Source organism: Ambystoma mexicanum, chromosome 9, assembly GCF_040938575.1.
Source record: "Ambystoma mexicanum isolate Mex_15411 chromosome 9, UKY_AmexF1_1, whole genome shotgun sequence".
NCBI lineage: Eukaryota > Metazoa > Chordata > Amphibia > Caudata > Ambystomatidae > Ambystoma > Ambystoma mexicanum.
Genome location: NC_090931.1, coordinates 686781579 through 686803658, shown reverse-complemented (window position 1 = coordinate 686803658; position 22080 = coordinate 686781579).

Here is a 22080-nt window from a genome sequence, read left to right as displayed (position 1 = left end):
TTTTCTGGCCTATTGATGATGATGAAGAACGACTTGGGATGGTCAGTGACGGCCACGAAATGCCCCAATCCCTATGTCCAGGCAATATACCTAAAGAAAGAACAGGAGGGTGGGAACGTTTCTTGGGTATTGCTCAAAGTTTATTGGCGAGTCAATATGGGGAAGGACTTCGACTTTACAAATTCTATAACTAACCTGATTGATGAGGCTGTGTGTGAGGTGGAAGGAGTTAAGATAGTGGTGTGTGGTGATCTCAATATTAAATTGTTTGATAAGACTGGGACAGTGTGTGATAAGAAGGAATGGAAGGAAAGAGAGAATGAATCGATGCTGAGCATGAAGCTGCGTGAAATGCACTAGGTAAATGGTCAAACAGAGGGAGATATTCCTGGTCGCCCGACATGGAGGAGTGGATCACTGACATCATGTGTTGACTACTGTTATATCTCGAATAATCTTAATGAGAGTATTGAGAAATTTGTCGTTATGCCCCAGTCCATCAGTGATCATGACTTACTGACCATATGTTTTGGGGGTGTAGGAGTTAGGGGTTTGAAGGATGTAATTGAAGAGGTTGAATTGAGGAGCTGTGGGCTTCATCTAAGATTGAAAGATTATGAGGTCAGGAGGATTAATAGAGACTGTAATAGCCAAGTGCTGATGGATCCCGGGAATACGGACTATAGGGGTCTCCTCAAAGAGTTCTCTAAGCTGGGTGTACGGAAAGGGGATTTGCCATGGTCAAAAAATCATGTATATGACCAGGATCTAGTTACAAAAAGAAAAGGTATGCGCAGAGCATTGAAACAGATAAGGGGTGACTCCTGCTCTGGGAAAAGAGAAAGCATAAGAAATATTCGTCAGACCTATAAAAATTGGCGTAGAAGCACACAACATTTGCATCTCCAGCAAGACGCTGAGTGTATGCTTCAAGCGGTCTGTAAGAAAGACTCCAGAGCTACATGGGAGTTAATCAACAATGGTGGTGTATTCCGCCACGAGAAGTCCTTGGTGATGGTGGCTGAGAGAGATTGGATCAGCCACTACAAATCCCTGTTCTCTGATACGGGTGAGGGTCTGGCTACTCCCAAAGTCATGGGTAGGGGTAGATGGAATTTTGCTTTAAATGACCATGATGTAAGCCTTATGATTGGAAAACTGAGTGCTTCCCACGCGGCGGGACCTGATGGGATCTCGAATTATGAATTAAAAAAGAACAAACACCATTGGGCAAGTGTTGTTCTAACGATGTTTAGACAAATCATGATTAATAGATCCATACCTGAGTCTTGGAAGGAGGCCTTAATTATGCCCATTTTTAAAAAGGGCGATAGGTCTGATCCCAAAAACTATCAGCCTATCGCCCTTTTGGATGCAATGGGAAAGCTTTTTGCAATGCTTCTTCTGAGCGACCTGAAAAAATGGGCGGAAGGGAATGGAAATTTGGACCCAGGGCAAACGGGTTTTGTAAGTGGAGTGGACACCTCCTTAAACCTCTCCCTATTGAATTTACTAAAAGAAAAGAGCTTGGAGAAGGGATCGACAATGTTCTTGGACTTTATGGACCTCGAACAGGCGTTCGATAGTGTATTGAGGAATCATCTGTGGGCGAAATTGCATATGTGGGGATGTCCGGTAGATCTGGTAGAAGCTATTGAAGCACTTTATACCAACACTTCGGTCCAAATTAGGCTGTGTGCAAAGGGAACATTATCTAGTAAAATGTTCATCTACCGAAGCTTGAAACAGGGGTGTGCTCTTGCGCCACTCCTGTTTTGCCTATATATTTCTGACTTGGTATTGTCTCAGGTGAATGTTCGTGCCTTTCCGCCGACAGTTAACAGAGCCCAGGTACCGTGGATTCTCTTCGCGGATGACCTGGTCTTCCTTGAAAGTACCCCCATAGGACTTCAGTGTCGTCTCCAAGCTTTTGAATTGTACCTCAAAAGTAATGGTATGAAAATTAATGCAAGGAAATCTAAGATTCTGCCGATGAAGAACGCAAGACGGGTAAAGAAAGAGAAATTTACCTGGAGTGTGGGAGGAATCCCCTGAGAGACGGTGGATTCAATAGTTTACTTAGGGGTTAGTGTCAATAGAAATGCTAATGAGGTTGCTCACTATGAATACCTATGGCAGAGAATGATTCCTTTGGTTAATCAGGGCAGGTTACTCAACCGGAAATTTGGTAAATTCACGTAGATACCGATCATTACCTTTTACAAGCAGAAGGTGGCACAGATCCTAACCTCTGGAGCTGAAGTGGTTTTCCGCCTCTCATATGATTGTTGGGAGAAATTGGAGCGTCATTTTTGGCGTAAGATATTACATCTGCCGAATGATCTCCCAATGTGTACAATTCGGTTTGAATTGAGACTACAGTCTTTGGAATCATTGGTAACTTGGAAGACGGTATCACTATACAGGAAATGTGCCTTGGAGAGTGTTGAAAAACCATTTAAGATCTTGCCATTGGATAATAGGGTGGTAAAAGGATCATTTGAAGAATGGCGTAACAAGGTGGAAGCCCTATTGTGGGATAAGGATGTGTCCGTAAACATGTTACTGTGTAATCCAATGAGTGTGAGAAAGAAGTTGTTGCTCAGAGATTGGATTACCACTTTAGATCATTGTGGTGGTCCGGGGTTCAGACAATCTCTGTCCGTTGAGTGTGGGAGAGTTAATAAACTTCCGAAGTTCATGACCAAATTCCCTTCATCAAAATATCGTGACCTTCTTCTCAGATGTCGTCTAAACATCCTACACACAAGAGAGATTTTGTTTAAGGGGAAAATGGCCGGGGTGGAAAATGCAAACTGTTGGTATTGTAACAGTATCTGCCAGGTGGAAACCTCTGAGAATCTGTTAATGAACTGTGAAGCTCTGATTGAGACCCGAGCATTCTTTCTAGATGAACTCTTATGGACAAAATCAACTCTTACAAGTGGGGAATGGTGGAACTGGATGTTAATTGGTGATCAGCCCCGCTTGGTTATTGCTGCGATGAAAATGCTTGATGCTGTGCTATCCGATGAGAGGGGAAGAGGGAGGGAGGGAGGATGTTAATGGAATTTTGAATAGATGTTGCTGATTTTAACTGTCTAATGGTCTGTTTTCTGGGGAATTAGTGGGATGGATTTTGCTTTAGCTCATGGATGATTTTTGGAAATCGAAAGGCTAAAGGTTTATTTTTTTGGTGGAGTGGTTTTTGTTGTAGTTTGTGGATGTTCTTTTTGGAACAGAAATATTAAAGGTTTATTTTAAGTTAATTATTGTTTTATACATATTTGACTTTTAACCAATAAAACATATAAAAAAATTCAAAAACAAGGACTTATTGCCTGTCCCTGTCACGTCTCGGCTAAATTGGAAACTGCCTTGGCGATTGTCTGAGCGCTATCCGGCACGTAAAACCCTTTGAAACTACAACTCCCACAACTCTTGCTATTATAGCCACGTGACATACACGCATGACGTTGCTGTGTTTTCATTTGTTGTGAACTGCATTTAACTCCCGTCTATCCGGAGATCGAGTGCTCCTAAACTGTTGTTAGTTACGAGCTCTGTTCCCGGACTCCTGTTTGAATCCTTGACTACCCGGCGCCCGAATCAAGTTATTGTCTCTGCCTTGTCCTTGTCTGCCTCCCGACGCCTGCCTCCCTCGATTGTTCCCCTTGGATTATATGAACCCGGCTTGCTCATTATTGACCTCCCATTTCTGAATCCTTAAGTTTTGGTGACCTGATAACCCGAACATTTCCGTAAGGGAAATAGCGTGAGGTGAAATGCTTCCCGGATCGTTTAATTTCTTTCCTTGTCCACTCCTGTTACTTTGAACACTTTTGGGACGCTCTGCTGTTTACACTTTGGATTGCTTTGGACCTTTTTGGGACGCTTTGCTGCATTGACTCTGGATTGCTTTGAACACTTTTTGGAACGCTCTGCTGCTTTCACCGTGGTGTTCCTAGGATACTGGCACACCTTCCCTTCACCAGACATCCTCCTTGTTTTCTGCACTTCGATACTAGTAGGTTACTGGTATATTGTTCCCACGGAGCAGGTAAGAGTGGGTAATTGTGGGCGGTGTTGGCTGTTTGTTCTCCGGCACTACTTGGCTGCATTTCCTGAACAACTGTTTTGTTCTTTGTCCCTCTAGCTCTGACGATTCTGCTCTGGCCTTTTCACTCAAGCCCCCGGCCTGCCAGGTGTATTGATCCCTGTAGGCTGAGCTCTTGGGAGGGAAGTCTTTGGCACATCACCATAAAGACCCCAGATTCCTTGAGTGAAAGGAACTTCCCCAGAAGAGTGGGGAAGTATTATCTGCAACGACCAGAAAACAATCTCTGAGTTGTGACAGTCCCCTTCTGTAATGGCACAGACACACTAATGAATTATGGTATGGAAGACTGCCCAGAGAAATGTAATATAAAGTCATGTTTAACTCAAAGACTTGCACCAAATACCTTTTTGATTTTTACTACTCTTCCCTCCAGAATAACATTTTTCTTACTATCAACCTTATGTTTTCAGCTCTACATAAGTAGTTAATGAAGCAAAATATATACTTTAAATGTAATTTCTCTAGGTCTTCCAGTGTTTATGCACCGGCTGCACGAATATGTGTCCAGGCATCATCACATGCCATGTATTGTTTAATGCAGTTAACCATCTTATCAAGCATCATGGGAAAACAGTTCTATTTGCACTCAAAATAAACAAATGCTAAAATACAAAAATCAATTTGACCGTTTTGAAAAAATTGCTATCTTGTAACTGTGAGGTTGGAAATGTAAGTACGATTAGCAGTGCAGATAATATAAATCAACACAGGATCTTGCTAGTTTCAGGCTGCCTGCTTGAGCAAGCGTGCTACCTCGCCTACAGGTGTGAATGGCTCTCCATCACCCTTGTCATTTGTGTTTTCATGGCTGTGGTACATAATACATTGTCCAAGGCAAACAAACAAATCCTGGCCAGGCCTCCTGCAATGCAGCCTCTCAGAATACTAATCAATCTGAAGTTGCTGTGCACATTTTGAGTGAACTCCCCCTGCCTAAACCCCCCCCCCCCCCAAATCCCCCAGTCTTCTCTGCCCCTCACCGCTTAACACCACTGGCAAGGCCTCCTTTCTAGAGGGAGCAGAGAGTGGCCATGAGGCGGCCTGCCCTCCTCCCCCGACACCATTGCCTGTTTCAGTGACTGCTCCATGTGCATGGATTGTCAGGAGCATGGAATTATCCTTGGTCGAGTTACAGCAACTATGAACATGAGTTAAATGAAAGCCTTGCTTTGTACCATTAACTATGTGGTCACTTGGAAACGCAGATACGAAGTACATATACAGAGCATACCCACCAGTGGACATGACTAAACGTTCCTCTTATCATCCATATTGTATATATTCAACTGCTTTTGACAGTCTTTTTCTGACAATTGTTAACTAAACAGCCAATCCTGTAAATTAAAAAATCTGTATTCATATCTGTATATATGTTAGAACACTGCGTGTTCATGTAATCTAAATGCCATGACTGTAACAATTGTCCAACAAGTCAAGCGCCTAGATATCTCCAGGTTCAGCGTGCTATATAAGCAAATACACTAATCTATATGTGAGCTTGCCTCCACTTGCCCTGTGGAAATTTTTTATTAGCAGCTGGTTTGGGGACCTCGTTCAATCAGAAAGCTCAGAACATGGTGTGCATCTGCTCGTACAAGCCCATGTTCTGCTTGTGCAAGCCCATGTTCTGCTTGTGCAAGCCCATGTTCTGCTCGTACAAGCCCATGTTCTGCTTGTGCAAGCCCATGTTCTGCTTGTGCAAGCCCATGTTCTGCTTGTGCAAGCCCGTGTTCTGAGATCAGCCACTTCATCCTGCATCTCCCGCCAAGGAGATGCAGGATAAAGTGTTTTTAACCAAGGAAACATTTCTTTAGGCTGCTTCTTTTCTCCTCCATCTCTTTGGTGCCGCCATCTTACACATGCCAGCGTTGTGATGGAAATAGAATGGAGACTCATTCTGCTTAAAAAGTCCTATTTCTATTTTATATGGTGGCCATTTTTTTCATTTAAAAAAAAATGCTTGGGCTCCCTTTTGTTCGGAGTGCACAGGAGTTCTTCAGAAATGACATTAACATCCCCATCGCCATTAGCACACGGGTGTTTTGGGCTCGACTGCTAATGGCGATAATACCCTCATCGACATGCAGTACCCACCAGTAACACCACTGCAGGCCCTAAGAGCCTCACTTTGCTTGAGGCTGTTAATTCAAGCTTGCAAGACGTTGCCATCTGTCACAGCTGGCTGATGTGGGGATTATCGCCTAATTGGCACAGGGCGTGGGTGCTTTAGCCAAACAGGCAGCTCAGAATACTATTATATCTGCATGTACGTTGCTGCTCTCTCCCTCACCATCCACTTCCCTTTGTTGTTTACGAAAGAAACATTACTTTCTTTAGTCATCAAGCTCAGATGTGCCCTTTTCAGCCACACCTGATCCGTGAAGAAAACAGAAAGCAATACCTTTCCGTTTTTTTTTTTTTTGGTGTCCATTTTTTCATTTTTGAAGAAATGGCCGTGCTCATAAAGCGTAGTGCTCAGAACACGACAAGAGCTCTTGGTAAACTTAGCACCACATCACCGTTAGCATCCTGGAGGCTTGTGGCTGGTTGCTATGGGCGATGAAACCTTGTCGGTAGACTGTACCCGGCAGTAACTGTGTCATAGGCCATTGTTACAAAGTCCACACTTCGCACAGTAGTGTATTTCTGCAGCACAATAAATTGCTATTAGAAACCCCCAAAAAATAGTGGCTTTGCCAATGAAGTGCATGAACATATTAACACTAACAACCTGATGATGTTGTCCAATTAGGATTCATGATAATAATAGTATCAGGTTTGTATGTAGCACTTCAAGCCAGGTTTCTACCACTTCTAAGCACTGTGCTGATAGCTGTTCTTATTGCCCAACTTAATAGGGCTCAATTTACCAACCTAGGGAGGAAAAAGGGCTAAGCAGGTGCTGCTTTGGTATGAATTGTCAACACATATCGTTTTGCAGAACTCTAGATAATAGACCACTACATTATTTTTATCAGATCAAATCAGTTTTCTAAAGTTGAAAGGCCCGTGGCCTAAATAGAGCTCGGCCAGATAGGGCCGCAATCTTGTCTCCCGAGGGAAATCTAGACATGTATTTATTTATTTATTTATTATAGCAGTGCACCAAACCCTCAGCTATCAGTGCAAGTTACAGTAAGTGCGAGTTTTCATCCAGTTACATAAGAGACAAAGTTAGGGTAATGCATAGTCCAACACAGCCGCACCTCATGGTACGAAGGGCTACATTAGGCATACATAGGCTGACCAGACGTCCCGGTTTTTCCGGGACCATCCCGGTTTTTGGTACTCTGTCCCCCTTTCTCAAGAATATTTTTCCATTGGAAACTGCAGTAGTTTTTGGTAGTCGGTCTTCATAGCTGACAAGCATGTATTGCACAATCTCACACAGAAGAAATTCTGCATTTTACAACTTAAGACAGTGTTAGTTTGTGATAAATTAATTATAATATGTGTTTATTTGAACAGTAACACTTGAACCCCCTTCTCCTCCAACCTTTACTGAAATGCAGTGCCCTGACAGCCACTTTCAAGTGTTAGTCCTACCTTTATGTTAATTGTCCTGTCCCGGGTTTTTTACATTTTAAATCTGGTCACCTTGGGCATACAACACATGAAAGTGAGGTTAGGGTAATGCATAGACCAGCACAGTCACGCCTCATGGATACGGGCAGCTGCATCAGATATGCAAGTACAGCTAGGTAACATTGGTAGAGGTGCATGGTCTGGTAGGCCACACCTAAACGTGAAGAGGGCTGCATCCGGTAGGTGTGCAGACAAGACATGCAGCAAATCCGGCAAGCTTCTGTGAGGTGGAGACCGGAGTGAGGAATAGTCTGTAATGGTCTGCTCGGTGGCCGTGCTAAGGAGGGTTGGAGGGAGGAGGAATGCTTGAGAAAAGGTTAAAGATAAACAACAATCATGAGGTCCTAGACATTCTGAACGTGCGAAAGCTGAGCAGAAGGAGGGTGGGTGAGCGGAGGGAGGTAAACTGAAACAACGAGTAACAAGGGTCGTTAGTTATGAGGAGCAGCAAAAAATCAAAAATGTCAATCGGGTGAAGGCCTGCAGCCTGGGGAAGCCTTGCCTAGGGAACTGAGGGGCTACGTCAGGCAGGCAGACTAGCTCTAGTCGTTATTGTTTTCTGCAGATGTAGCAGGTGTAGAGAAGGAAGCATAGGACAAGAGACTAATCCACTTGATGTAAAATGCAAGCGAGCAACAGTCCGAGCAGAAGGGCAGAGGAGCAGATGCAGGGCCACCTACCTTGTATGAGTCTCACTGGGAGCCGCTTCGGGGCCACGAATTAGGCAATGCGCGCTGGCCCCAGCCGGACAAGGCCAGTCAAGAAAACGGCCTTAAAAGTGGCCCTTAGATGGTGGGCTGGTGCAGCCTGCTGGCAAGGGGCGAAACACTTAACAGCATGAATCCGACCAATCGGATCACATAGGGACTGCCGTAGAGTGTCTTTGGGCAGCAGAGTGTTGCAGCTCCAGGTAGACTGCCTTAATGCACAGAGGGCGAATATTGGGCCATCTTGGAAGGTCCGGGACTCCGGCTGTGTAGGTGGAATAAAGGCAACTGCCTCCTCCTGCACTCAAGCGAGATGCGTTAGGTACCTGCTCCGAGTCACAGGGTGTCGATGGAATAACAAGGCGAAACAAGAAACCAGCCTTAAAAGTGGGCCTTAGATGGTGTGCCGGTGCAGGTTGTCGTTGGAATATATAGAAAACAGGGTGTATAAATAAAATACTTTATTTGGGGTTTATGCAATGTGTAGTGTTTGTGTGTATGTTACTGTAGTTACCTGGACTGATCCAGTCCACCATGCAGATGGATGAAATGTTAGAAAAGAGAAAAAAATACAGAACTCCACTGCAAAAGAATGGACTGGGCAGGGGAGAAGATTCGAAAGGGAAATAAAACATTTGGAACAAAAAAATGGTTGAAAGAAAAGGAAGAAGAGAAAAGTAGCTGTGATGAAGACTCTCTGGTGGGACCGCTACCTCAAGCAGCGCCCAGGGCCTAAATACAATTTTCGTCCAGGCTGCAGGTTAGGGGTGACTCGATAGGCCCCTCCTTAAAGGCCCTGGGTGACGTGTGTGGTACGGCCCTGGGTGAAGACCAATGAGCTGCCCAGTCTGGGCCATGTGTGTGGGGCCACCTGAACCAACTAACCAGGCTGTACATCTTTTCTACCTGACTCGTGACCGCGAGGCAGGCCTTTAAGTGAAGTCATCCTGAGCCGCGTATCTCAGGAAGCCCACGCTCTGCCCCGGAGGACGAAGCATTGAAAAAAAAGCAAAGTGCTGCTACATTGGGCAGCCCTGATGAAGAAGAGGCCAGATAAGTACCAGGAGAAAAATCCTGGGTTGCCACGATGGAGCATACTGGGCAAAGCAGGGAGCTCCGGCACCCTGGCTGGAGCTCCCCAAAGATCAGGAGCTATCTCCCTGCATCCCTCCGACACAGAAAAGAGGGCAGTGATGCCACGACTGCGCCGCAGGCGTGGCAGTGAATGATGGCAGTGTTCCCATGGTAACAGGGATGCTGCCTGCAGCAAACATGGCACTGGGACAGCAGTGGTGATCATGGGCGGCCTCCCAGGCTGTTAACGTCTGCTCAAGAACGTTTTAAGAGCTGCGGGCTGTGGCAGTGACATCAGGTGCCCCGCCTGGGGCAAGGAGGCTGTTGAAGAGCATAGGCATGCCACAGGTTGCAGAGGCAAACACCCAGGCATGGGGCTGCTTTTGGCCTGATGAATGGTGTGGGCCGTGCTCAATGAGATCGGGTGGCCCCATGCTGTAGATAGGGTCACCCAGAAGAGTAAAGAGGGGGAAAAAGGCCCCCAATGGCATCAGGGGGCAGCCCTCCTCTGTCCATAAGGACAGCACCACTAAAGGTACTGAAAAGGGGTAGCTGACTGCAGAAGTCACCACTGTGTACAATGATGTTTTATACAGTGGTTTCTGTGTAGGTAGGTGTATACTTAAGTTCATGTTGTTTATAGTTTTATAAGAAAGGTTTGATGCATAAATGCATTAGGGGTAATGTTATGTAGGAGGAATGTTTGGTCAGGGGAATGTTAAGTAGGGGGAGTGTTAAGAAGGGGAAATGTGTATAGAGTTATGTGGAATGAGTAGAGCATGTTAGGACCCTGGTGTGAGGCAGGTAAGGAAAGTGGCAGCCTGCCAAAGGTCGCCCAGGGGGTGAAACCACCCACAGAGGCCATCCTCTTGCCTCTCTGTACAGTGGGTGGCACCAGGTGTAGGGCAGCTTTCTGTTCCTTCAGTTCTGTCCTATGGGTTTCTCTATAACCTCTCTAAGCACGGGTGGGCTGACGGAGCAGATCCTTCTAGACAGTACTCATACCAAGGGCACTTTGAAGGGGATTAGCAATTAGTAGCATAGGACAGTAATGGTTAATAATACTTGTTGGGATCACCAACAAATCCACCTTGGATTCTCTGTCCTAGGATTGTATAGGGTAAGAACTCAGGGCATAGCCCATCTCCTGTTAACCGTGATTTTATTTTGCAGGTGCAGCACCTCTCCATACCCAGCTGACCTGGGGTCGGGGGTGGTTGGTTCCACTGAGACTGTCCCTAGGCTGGGGTGAGGGAAATGTACACCCCTTAATCCTAGCTAGGCCGGAAAATAGGGGCTACAGTGGAGGCACTGCTGAGGTGGGCTAGGCCCTTGAGGGGCCCAGGGTGTCATTATAGCGACTCCACCTAGCATCGCTGGGATAGCTATTCCCAGGGACAGGAATTTCTCAAAGGGAGGAGTAATGTAGCTACCGGCCCAATTAGGTCCCAGCTACATAGGGCTCTATTTGGGAAATATGGAAATAATACATAGACACTAGGATGTATAAATAAAATAATGTATTTAGGGTCTATGTAATGTGTATTAGGTGTAGTGTTTGAGTGGAGGTTACTGTACCTACCGGAATGATTCACCCGGCCGATTATGGAGCTGGATGGAATGTTAGAAAAGAGAAAAAAAAGTTAGAACTCCTCTGCCAAAGTCGAGAAGATTCAAAAGGGAAAAAAAATATTGGGAAGTAAATAAACGGTTGAAATAAAAAACAAGAGGCCAGAAGCAGCATTGATTGATGCTCCCTGAGGGGATTCAGCCTCAAGAGGCCCCCGAGCGCCTGAAGACCATTTTTGGCCAGGACGCGTGTGGGGGGCGACCCGGCATCCTTACCATGGTACAGGGCTGTGTGCACAGGGCAGTACAAGCACCCACTGGGCAGCGGTGACTGTCGGCCTGCCCGGGTGCCAAACCTCACAGGCCCCTCCTTACAGGCCCCAATACAGTCCTGGATGAGGACCAATGAGCTGCCCAGTTCAGGATTTTGTGTAGCAATCTGAACTAGGCAACCCACCTGCATCCCTTGCCAGCCTGCCTTGTGGCCGGCGAGGTGGGCCCTGAAGTCAAGTCCTCCTGCCCCGCTTTGTCAGGCAGCTCGGGAGGTGACGGTGTGGGAAATCTGCTACGCTCTAGAGAGCAGAATGGTGACTAGGAAAATCCTGGGCTGCTCCATCGAGCATCCCAGATGAAGCAAGGTCCTAGGCTGCCACATTGGGGCAGCCCGGATGAAGCAGGGAACTGTGGCACACGGGCTAGAACTCACTGCATCCCTCTGTGCCGCGAGTACAGCGGTGAATGAGGGGGCTTCCCCATGGTAATTGGTACACCGCCTCAAGTAAACATGGTGCCGGGTCTGCTGTGGTGATCGTGGGGTTGAAAGTTCATTTGGCCGGGCAGGCTCTGCAACAGAAGGTGGGCCCAAAACATCTAGAGAGCTGCAGGTTGTAAATCCATGGGCTAGAAAATCAAATGTGTCCTTCAATTCTTCTAAAGCTTGGAGCACTTAGACATGGGGCATCTACCATAATGAAGCACTGTCTGAAATATGGGCATTGCAAAATCAAAGAGGCTGGAAGGTTTAAAACAAATCCTAACCTCTGGTATTGCTCTGGGCAACCCTCTAGACCATCGTTCGTCGCCTGCCAAGCCATTACAAAAGAGGAAAGAGCATATGCAAATCAGGCTTGGGGGTCCCACCCCAAAAGGGGCAGTCCAGCTGGAACTGCTTGGTCATTTCCCTTCTGCACGAGACCACAAGCATCTCCAAACATATTTCGACCTTGTTGGGGCTCATCAGTGAGGAGTAGCTTGGGTCTCTAGGCCCAGGAGGCACAGGACCCACATCTGGGTATACCCGTCCCCCTCTGGGTGACAAAGCAAAAACAAAGAGGAAATGGCTGGAAGGTTTGGAATGAATTCTAGCCTCTGGCATTGCTCTGGGCAACCCTCCAGACCCTCGTTCTTCACCTACCAAGCCATTACAAAAGGGGAAAGACCTTATGCAAATCAGGCCTGGTCCCACCTAGACATAGGGCCGCTACCATAACTAAGCACTGTCCAAAATCTGGGCCTTGACAGAGAGGGGGATGTTCAGAGCTACTCTGTTCAAGTGCTGGTGCATTACTTCCCTCCAGGGCTTTGGACAGGCCTTCAGTCCAGGCCTTGCCTGTAATATCACACTATTTTCCCATGGATGAAAAGGGGCTGTGGTTGGCAACAGTTGGCTCCGCAATGCCAAGGAGAGGGTTATGTAAAGTCTCCCTATTCACTTGGCCACAAAGGCCTCTGTGAGCTAGGCAAAATGAATGGAACTGAAATAAGGATGGTCTTTCACACCTCTGAATGCAATGTCCTGCGCCTGGCTTCCTGAACTCCTAGGAGTCCTATTAGAAAGCTTATGGCAGTGGTAATCAAATGTTTTTATGCTGATGCCCCCTTGTGTAAAAATATTGTTGCTGCCCCCGCATTCCACCCCCTTGAGTACAAATACTGGTGTCAGGCCCCCCAGATGACATATCTGCTTATATTACCTATTAAAAGCCGAAGTAAAACTCCTGTTCTGAAGAGCCTGGGTCCCTCTGGACATCTGCAGGCCCCCCTCGGGGGGCCAGCCGCACAGTTTGAAGACCACTGGCTTATGGTAATGCCTTTTGGGCTGTGTGAGACTCAGTCCCTTAGGGAAGTACCCTCATAATGCCCCCTTTTTTACATAGATGAAGTTACCTTGTCACGCTGGGGGTAGCAGGTTAAACCTCCTGCCCAAAGAGGTAATACATTAGCTCATCAGAGCCCTGCTGGAAAGGTCGAGGTTAAGGGGAACTTGCTAGGCTCTAAAAAAAACTGCCAGGGAGAAGGTGCCAGTTTTAGGGATTAGAAGGACATCTTGGTAGGCGACAGAAGACATTAGATACTTTAGATGAGTGGACGGAGGTGTGCCAGGGGGTAAACTCACAGTCATGCCAACATCGAGGAAGGAAACATGCACATCAGCTCCATACCCCATACCTACCCTTTCTAATGGAGGCCTGGGTCTAAAGTAGTTCAGAGGTGCCTAGACAAGCAAGTGCTCCTTTAAAATACGCTGGTCTCTCCACTTATCTCCTCAAGCATGTGAGAATTGGAAAAAAAGGCAACTTTGCGAAATAGGAATATGCATGGTTCAGGGCAATTTTTTGGTTCAAAGTGAGCCCCGTTTTGGGCGGAGTGGACCATTATGATGAGTCACTTGACTTTGCAGCTGGTAGTGTTGACCAGCATTATTGAACGCAAATTATTTTCTTCAAACACATATTATGTTCCTAGTCACTGTTGTTGCACTGCCTCCTCAGCCATTCCAGCGTACGCCGGAGGAGATTTATCAAAACTATAAGCCATATGGGGTTGTCTTCTGAACAGCTAGACCTTTGCCTACCAGTCCCAAACAAGGAAAAGGTGGCCTTTAGTCTGACTATATCAGTCAATAGTTCCCTCTGCTCTGATTGCTTTTCCAAAAGGCAGAGGCGTTGCTTGGGGGGAGACGGGGGTGCTAAGGGGGCTATAGCCCCTGATCCTTTGGTTGTAGCCCTGGATAGAATCTCAGGAGCTACAGTCAAAAGGCTAGCTAGCCCCCAGTCCCGACAGTTCTGACAGCGTAGCGCCAGGTCTTTTTCAGACCTAGCAACACCCCTGCCAAAAGGCCTTGAAGGAAGCCTGTATAACTCCTCCTGCTAAGAAGCCTTCCAATGATGCTTCCGTCTTCTGATTTATTGTTAGAACTAGTGTACAGTGCGTGGTCTAGCATCTTGCTATCATGTCCCGCTGTTTGTATTCTTATCTCAGCAGACCCGACACACAGTCCATTTATATGTACAGCATCTTATCTAGGAGCTATGCTTCTCCTTGGAGAAATGGGCACAACACATCACCTACATATTAGAATACATTTTATTTTATCACGTGACCCGCACATTTGCCATTAGACTTTTTCTTCTGCTGAAAATAACGATTGACCAAGCAGGGAACCATAAGCAGGAAATTGGCAGTTTTTGAAGCGTGTCCTAAAAGATAAAGGATCTTCTGTTTCTCTGACTGCCAGCAAAAGAGCATTCCACAGAGCGGTGGCCAGTACAGAGAAACCTCGGCTGTCCCCTCGATTCTTATTGAATTCCTGGGGGCTGATGAACAGAGCTGGGGAGGGACCAAAAGCGCATGGTGGGGTGAGATCTTCCAAGTTCGTCCTTCTATACGGAGAAGCTTGTCGATGGACCATACACAGGGGCGTAACACTGATTGCTATGGAAGTGGGGTTTCAATCCTTGAGCTTTTCTTCCTGAGAAGTCCAGATAGGTTATGTGGTTATGAACTCATTTCATTTTTCTTGTTTTTATTTTATTATTTCTGTTTCATTAAGTTTTTTCCGAAAAACAACTTGCAACATAGAAAGGGAAACATGGCAATTACAGATTCATCTCATCTTGCAATAGCTGCTGAGTAGATATTTCATAAGTTCTTACATTTTTAAATAATTCCTATTTATAATTATAAATAGGAATTTCCGAAGCTCAATTGCCCTAGGCCAATATGTGCTCTAAGAAATCAAAATCAGTGTGCATTGTGCACCAGAAATATGAGATAAAAGGAGATCTCAGTGATAGCCAGAAGAGCGAATCAGTTACGTTGACATTAATCTGCTGTTGCTCCTCCATTTCAATTTACTACATTTTTAATCTAGCCTCATTCGCCGAACAAGGTATAATAAGAAAAGGGACCAATACTCATTAATTGGGAGAAGCTACAGTTCTTGTCACCAAATCTGTTTGAGGGATTGCAAGCGATCTGCATAGTTCAATATTGCTAGATGGTTACCTTTGAAGAGTGGCGCTCTACAAATGCCTAGCAAAATGGCGTCAATCTCCTCAGGTGAAGCAGCGAGTGTGCCAGACAGAATTCCACCATTTTACTCTACTAAGTAGTCATGGTGACTCTGCTCCTACACATCCAATTATCGATCACCAGAAGGCTTTTGGGTATTTTCTCTCTCGATAAACAGGTCATGGGACTTAAGTTTAAAAATTGTGTTTAATCTGCCTAATTATCTAATCTATATTTTTCTTGTTTTTTTATTCAGAGAATTAGTTCAACAAGGAACTTTTCACCCATGTGAAAACAATACCGTACACAAGCACACATAAAAAAAATCGTTATTATCAAATACATTGTCTCATTACATAATTAAACTTCCTTACATGACCATACAGCAACCAATTCCATAAAAACTATTCAAAATACATAAATACCAGAACAAGGTCGTTATTCACATCAAGTACATGTTCACATTTTCCATGATAAGGCAACATTAATTTAATACGTACGAAAGACACATCAATAAAACCGGCGTATAGAACCCCTGTCTATCAATGGACATTAGCACCGTCATGGGAACAAGTAATTTAAAAAACACAAAGCAGCAAGTCTCCAACCATTAGATGTTTGGGTTAAAATATATTGCCATACTTAGCCACATGATACAACACTTAAATCCTGTTCAAGTTGGCCAGACCAAAGTATATTAAACCTCGGGTGGGGGCCAGGGGTTTACTTGGCATTCCAATAAAAGATAATAAAACCTGTAAAATCTAATGCCGACTGAGTTAATCAAGTTAATTAAAGGAAGAGGTGAACTGACAAAAAAGATGTGAAACCACGAAGAAATCAATTACAATTAGGGAATGAGGACCCACAGAAATGGCGGAAAGAGCCAGAGCACAGAAAAAAGGTGCTCCACTGTCATGCCCGCTTTGGCACCTGAAAGAGTGAAAAGTAAACCTAACAGAAACACATAGCATCAGATAACAGCAACGAATAACACACACACGTCATTTTTAAAGTTGAGAAAAAGTATCAAATCGTTGCATAAGGCAGTGCGTGTATTACAGGGGTGCAACTGTAATAGGGTGACTCTACCTCGGCGTGTATGTGACAGATTAATGTTACTGCACATGTTTGTGTGTGTTAAACACGTTTTGTGCCACGTGGGAGCATAATATAACAGGGCTCCACGCAGAGAATAATGATTGCTATGGAAAAGGAAATACACACTTGCAGCCCGATTCATGGAAATGTGTGCAGAAATCCTGCAGGGGCCGGGCGCGAAGAAGAACACTTCGCGAGCCTGCTCGCAGATAAAAAAACCATGCACCGTGTATTCATGGAACTTACTGCGCAAAGTAACCGTATTCGCAAGTCGCGCCCGGAATGTCCCCGACGCGCTCCCTTGCAAACTAAAAACAGCAAAAACAGCTACCTTTGCGTGCTCCCTCAGGCACGAATACACGCACCCTTCAAAAAGTGTGTGGGGTACCCCGCAAGCAGGCCTGCATCTTGGGACCCTGCTCAGGATGCCCAGTAACTGTGTCCAGCACCCCGTCAACATGCATATGAAAAATCATAACTCAGTTGAAATCTCGGAAAATCTGCATGCAAACCCCCATAAACCGTTCCTGCACCCGCTACACTGCGTACGTGCACCACTAAGTTGGATCAGTACCCCGGTTGCATACACGTACCCCAAAATCCAACATGCAAACCCACCTCAGAACTGCGCAAGTGTACTTACACCTGCCTTTGGGTGGCAGAAAGTATGAAGGACTTGCGTGACTATTTCCTGGCCGAGAGGTTGCACGATCGAACCCATGAACACGTCTAGTGCCATGCAATTGTGGGCATGCAAGGGATGCCCTGCAGGCTGTCCCTCGAATGCCCACTTTTTAGCACGTTCTTCCCCATTTTTGGTGTTCCGCCCCCTTGCCAGCCCTCAGCGCAAGCCCCACCCACACTCTGCGTGGAGTATCGCGCAAGACCCTCGGTGGCTCACAGAGATGTGACGAGCCTGCACGAACTCCACGTAAGTCCAGGAAAGGTACAGTCCATTCGATTCCATGAATGGACAAACACAGATTTGCGCACAGTTTGGCATGCAAGTACCCTATTTTCCATGCAAATAATTCCATGAATCAGGCCCTATGTTTGCTAGAAGGATCTTGCTGCACGGGTCGGTGTGCATGATGTGTAGGCATTGTTGCACAGGGATGTGCAGGTGTAGCGAGGCAACTGAACTGGGCCCTATCTGCCTTTATTTTTAGGAATTTAACAGCACATTAACGTGTATATGCTGTCTATGGAAAGGTGTCTAGTTATGCACTAAATGTGGTTAGGTAGATACTTCCAAGTGTCTTCCAAGGTGATAGGAGGAGCTTGGTAGAGTTGGTGTTAGTGCACATATCATCCTCATGCGATATGTCTGTGAGCATTAACTGCTCTTTAATTTTGGAACAATATTTAACTGCTAGAGCACTTTATTTTTCATCTGATTCCTCCCTTCCTTTAAAAATGTAAACAGAAGGATGCATGGCAACGGGTAACTCATGGCAGCATAGCACACTACGAGGATGTACTCATGACTCAGAGCCATGGACTATGTGTTATAATGTTTAAACAGATTAAAGAGTCATAGCCTGGCACCTTGTTATGTAAAACGTGTTAGTGGGTAGCATTTAGCTAAATAAAATGAAGTAAGAAGGAATACCAAGTAGAACGAGGGCAAATATGAATTGGGTGATGTAGAGACTTTGGATGAACCAATTGTTACTAACACAGAAGAACATAGTAAAACTGTCCTCAAGTATTAAGTAGTATTACTGTTCAAAGCTATAAGGCAAGGAGAATACCACTGAAATGTAAATTGCTTAGCTGCATTGCCCGTTATACTGATTTGTTCCACAATAAGGAAACCTCATAGTCAAGGCAAGGGGAAGCTTTTGATGTTGTGGTAAAATGTCGCAAACAATGGTGCGTGCAAAATGTCTAGCTCTGGAGGTCCCCCTCAGCTCCAAACATCTGGTTCTATAGGCGGGATAAGCGGCTGACCCTGGAGACAGTTCAGGTATGGGTGACCTTCAGTATTTAGGTTCTCTGCTGAGAATACAGATCTGAGGCTACTGCCCAAGCATTGATTGGGTATTGCCAGCAAATCTCTGGAGTTTCTTGTGGAATTTCTTGGGGCCTCATTAGGACCCTGGCGGAGAGGGTATTACGCCAGCGTAGTGCATGGCGTACCTCTCCGCCATACTACGAGTTCCCGTAGCGCCATGGAGGTTTTCTCCGCCTGGTTTTACCAGCCGGAGAAAACCATGGCGCTACGGGACCTCGTTGTTAATTACGCCACCGTATTTTACGGTGGCGTAATTAACTCCTTCCCCACTCCCATTATACCCTATGGGGCGAAAATGGGAATGGGGAAGGGCAGAATGGGGATTGGGGATTTACCGCTCCGCCGAGGTCGGAATGGGGCGGTAAATCCGCCAACCCCCATGGCGCTATCGGCGGCTTTCCGCCATGCTTCGCGGTGCATTTAGCACCGCGAAGTCCGCCTGGGTCGTAATGAGGCCCTTGGTCTTTTCAGGTTGTAATCAGAATATTTACCACTGTATTCCAACCACTGCCCTGAGCTGCAGTTGCCAAGTATGGGTAAACGTTGACTGTAGGGAGAAGACAGATTTCTTTGGTCAAAACAGCTCTATTTACGGAGCAACCTGCTCTTTGTATAGGTGGAAATGGACCTCTGTATGTGGGGGGGTTCTCAAGTTTACTGAAAGCAGGACTGTCTTCAGGCCCAATGTGGAGCAAATGGGATTCAAATACAAATGAATTTTTTCCAGTTGATAAACTCAGGCACCCTTCACAAACCCTTTGGAAACACCAAACAGCATAGCAGGAATGAACGCAATCCTATCAAAACATAAATGAATTTGCTCCAAAATGGACTCCGGAACATGGCACCTTGCACATAAGGATGGTAGAGGTGTTATATGGCATGTGTAAGGCGCTTAAATGCAAGTGGTATGGTCTTGAAGTGCTGAGGTAGTCTGGACCAGCATTGCCATTGGACTAGGATGGATGAACACAAACAGACACAAACTCAACCCAGGCAAAACAGAAATAATGGTTATACCCAAAAAAACGGAACAACAACCACTACATCCTATTGCCCACAGAACTAGGAACTGCACTAAAGCTGTCAACAACAGTAATACATGTTGGAGTCCTGATGGACAATGAACTAACACTAGAACCACAAGTAAACGCAATAATCAAGAAATGTTTCTTCCTGCTGCACACAATAAAAAGGATCCCAAAGTTCTAAACTAAAACGTATCTAAATCACCCCAGCACTAGAAATGGTACATTGGCTACCCATGAAACAACGAATAAGGTTCAAAATAATGTGCATAACACATAGAGCAATTCATGGCCAAGCAGCAGAATTCCTACAAAAGATTATAAACATCTACCTTCCGGCAAGACCACTCAGATCAGGCAACGACATTCGCCTAGAACCAAAATGAAAAAAAAATAATAATACTTCAAGGATCGTCATTCTCCCACCTGGCAGCAAAAACTTGGAACTGCCTCCCAAAAGACATACACAACAGAATGTATCACCTTAAATTCAGAAAACAACTTAAAACTTCAGAATCAGAAGGGAACGGCTAGGAAAAACAGGCTCCACTGGAAACAGAGCACACCTCAAAAAGCATACATGGAAGGAATAAGCCAGGGAGAGAACCCAAGAAACAACCACTCCCTACAATATCCCACTCTAATTATTACTCTAGGGACAGGAACCCCAGCCACAGAGGGGGTAGCACTAACCAATAACTCATATAATCCAGGAGGCCTTAGAGCACCCGGTCCTCGGTAACCCCACACTTATCCATCTCTAGCCTGGTGTTGGGGTAGGCCTCCATAGCCTCATGCCCACAAACCGCTAGACAATTACAGAGGAAAGCCACCACCTTGTGCAGTGACCAGCGATTAAACCGCTACATAACGTCCAGCACACAGAACAGACAGAGACGATGAGCACAGAAGTCCAAAGCAACCAGCTAAGAAAAGCCCCACAAACCCAACTCTCAAACCTCAATGTCTGCATACATTTCTCAAACACAAACCAACACAACCTCATCTCTGCACTTTACCACACTGCAATGACAGACAAACAACCCATAGCCATGCACAACAGCACATGAGAATTGGAGTGACTCATAAATCGCACCCAAGTTCAGCGAACAGTGAAACCGAACTGAAGCTGTCAACAGGACATCACAACTCTCGCTCTACTTATTTCAGCTATGCCCGAAAAACCAACCCCATCTCCAAACTTTCCTTTCCGATCCGCCAGAGCTCCAGGGGACCACTCCGGTGGTGATAGCGCACCATCCAAATGCCCTTCAAAATTAACAATGCCTTTCCCAATCAATGTATCAATCAAGAAAAATGCATGCACGGACAATTGGTTTTGTCTAGTAATCCCATTGCATGCAATTGTGAATCTGAAGCCAACAGTGTGTTCAAAGTAGGGTTGCTAAGCTGTGAAATCCATCCTTGCCACTTTCAAGCTGCGTCAAGAGTATCTACTTTTCCCAAACCATACCCTAAGAACCCCCAGATCCCCAAGATTGTTGCCACCTTAACAGTTTATTTTTAAGTCAAGCTAGAACCATGTGGAGACCCTTCCATGTTTTGGGTGAAAGGGAAGTGGAAGCTCAGTGCACTTGATACAGAAAATTAAGCAGAGCTTGGACAAGTACCCAACACCTTTTACACACCCAAAGATAAAAAAAAAACAAGCAGATGGATGGGCGTGGGAGGTGTTTTCTGTGGCAGAGGCACCATTTTTGACTATTTTGGGGGGGAAATCATTCTTTCTGAATATCTACCAGCTATCTAAGCTTTTGGAGACTCCGGAAAACTGGACTATCTTAGCTCGCCCTCGGTAGATGGCCTGGACCTTGAAACCACAACTAAGGAATAGAGACGCCATCACAACGCACAAGTACTTGGACTTGAACTGTCTGATCATTATCACTTGAGTGAAGCACAGTGGCACACACACCTACACGGTACCATCAGCACTGTAGTCAAAGACGTAGCCTAGCAATGGTGTGGTATGGATTTCAATAAAGAGGCACACATTACATCACATCGAATTACAAACATGCAGAGAAAGAAATATTGCATCACATTTCAGAAGCATCGCATCTAAACTTTCTGTACAAATAGGCATAGAGCAATATGCATCGCATAGCAACGTAGAAATGGAGGAATAGCATGCAAAAACAGCATAGCATTACATCATATCACAGACATACACATGGCCTCACATATCTTTAGGAACCTCGAATGAACGGTATCAGACAAACACAAATAGAATAATATTACATCTCAGAAATAGCCACAGCATAGTATTGCAAGCAGAAAGAGACATGCCATCAGATCTCAATGCAATGCAGGAATAGACATGACGTAACATTGTATTACATTGTATTACATAGCCTTGCAGAAATAGACATAACAAACATCATTTATTATGTGTAGACAAAAATGTGAGAGTCCCCTCTACTGAGGGCAAACGCGGCTTACCCAAACTGCATTGTTTGAAGGTGCCCACTCATGAGTGTCCACAATCAATATGCTCTCTAAAGCATGGTTATTCTGAGACAAGGGGCTCTTACATTTTTGGTTAATTTTCGAAAACCTGGGGTT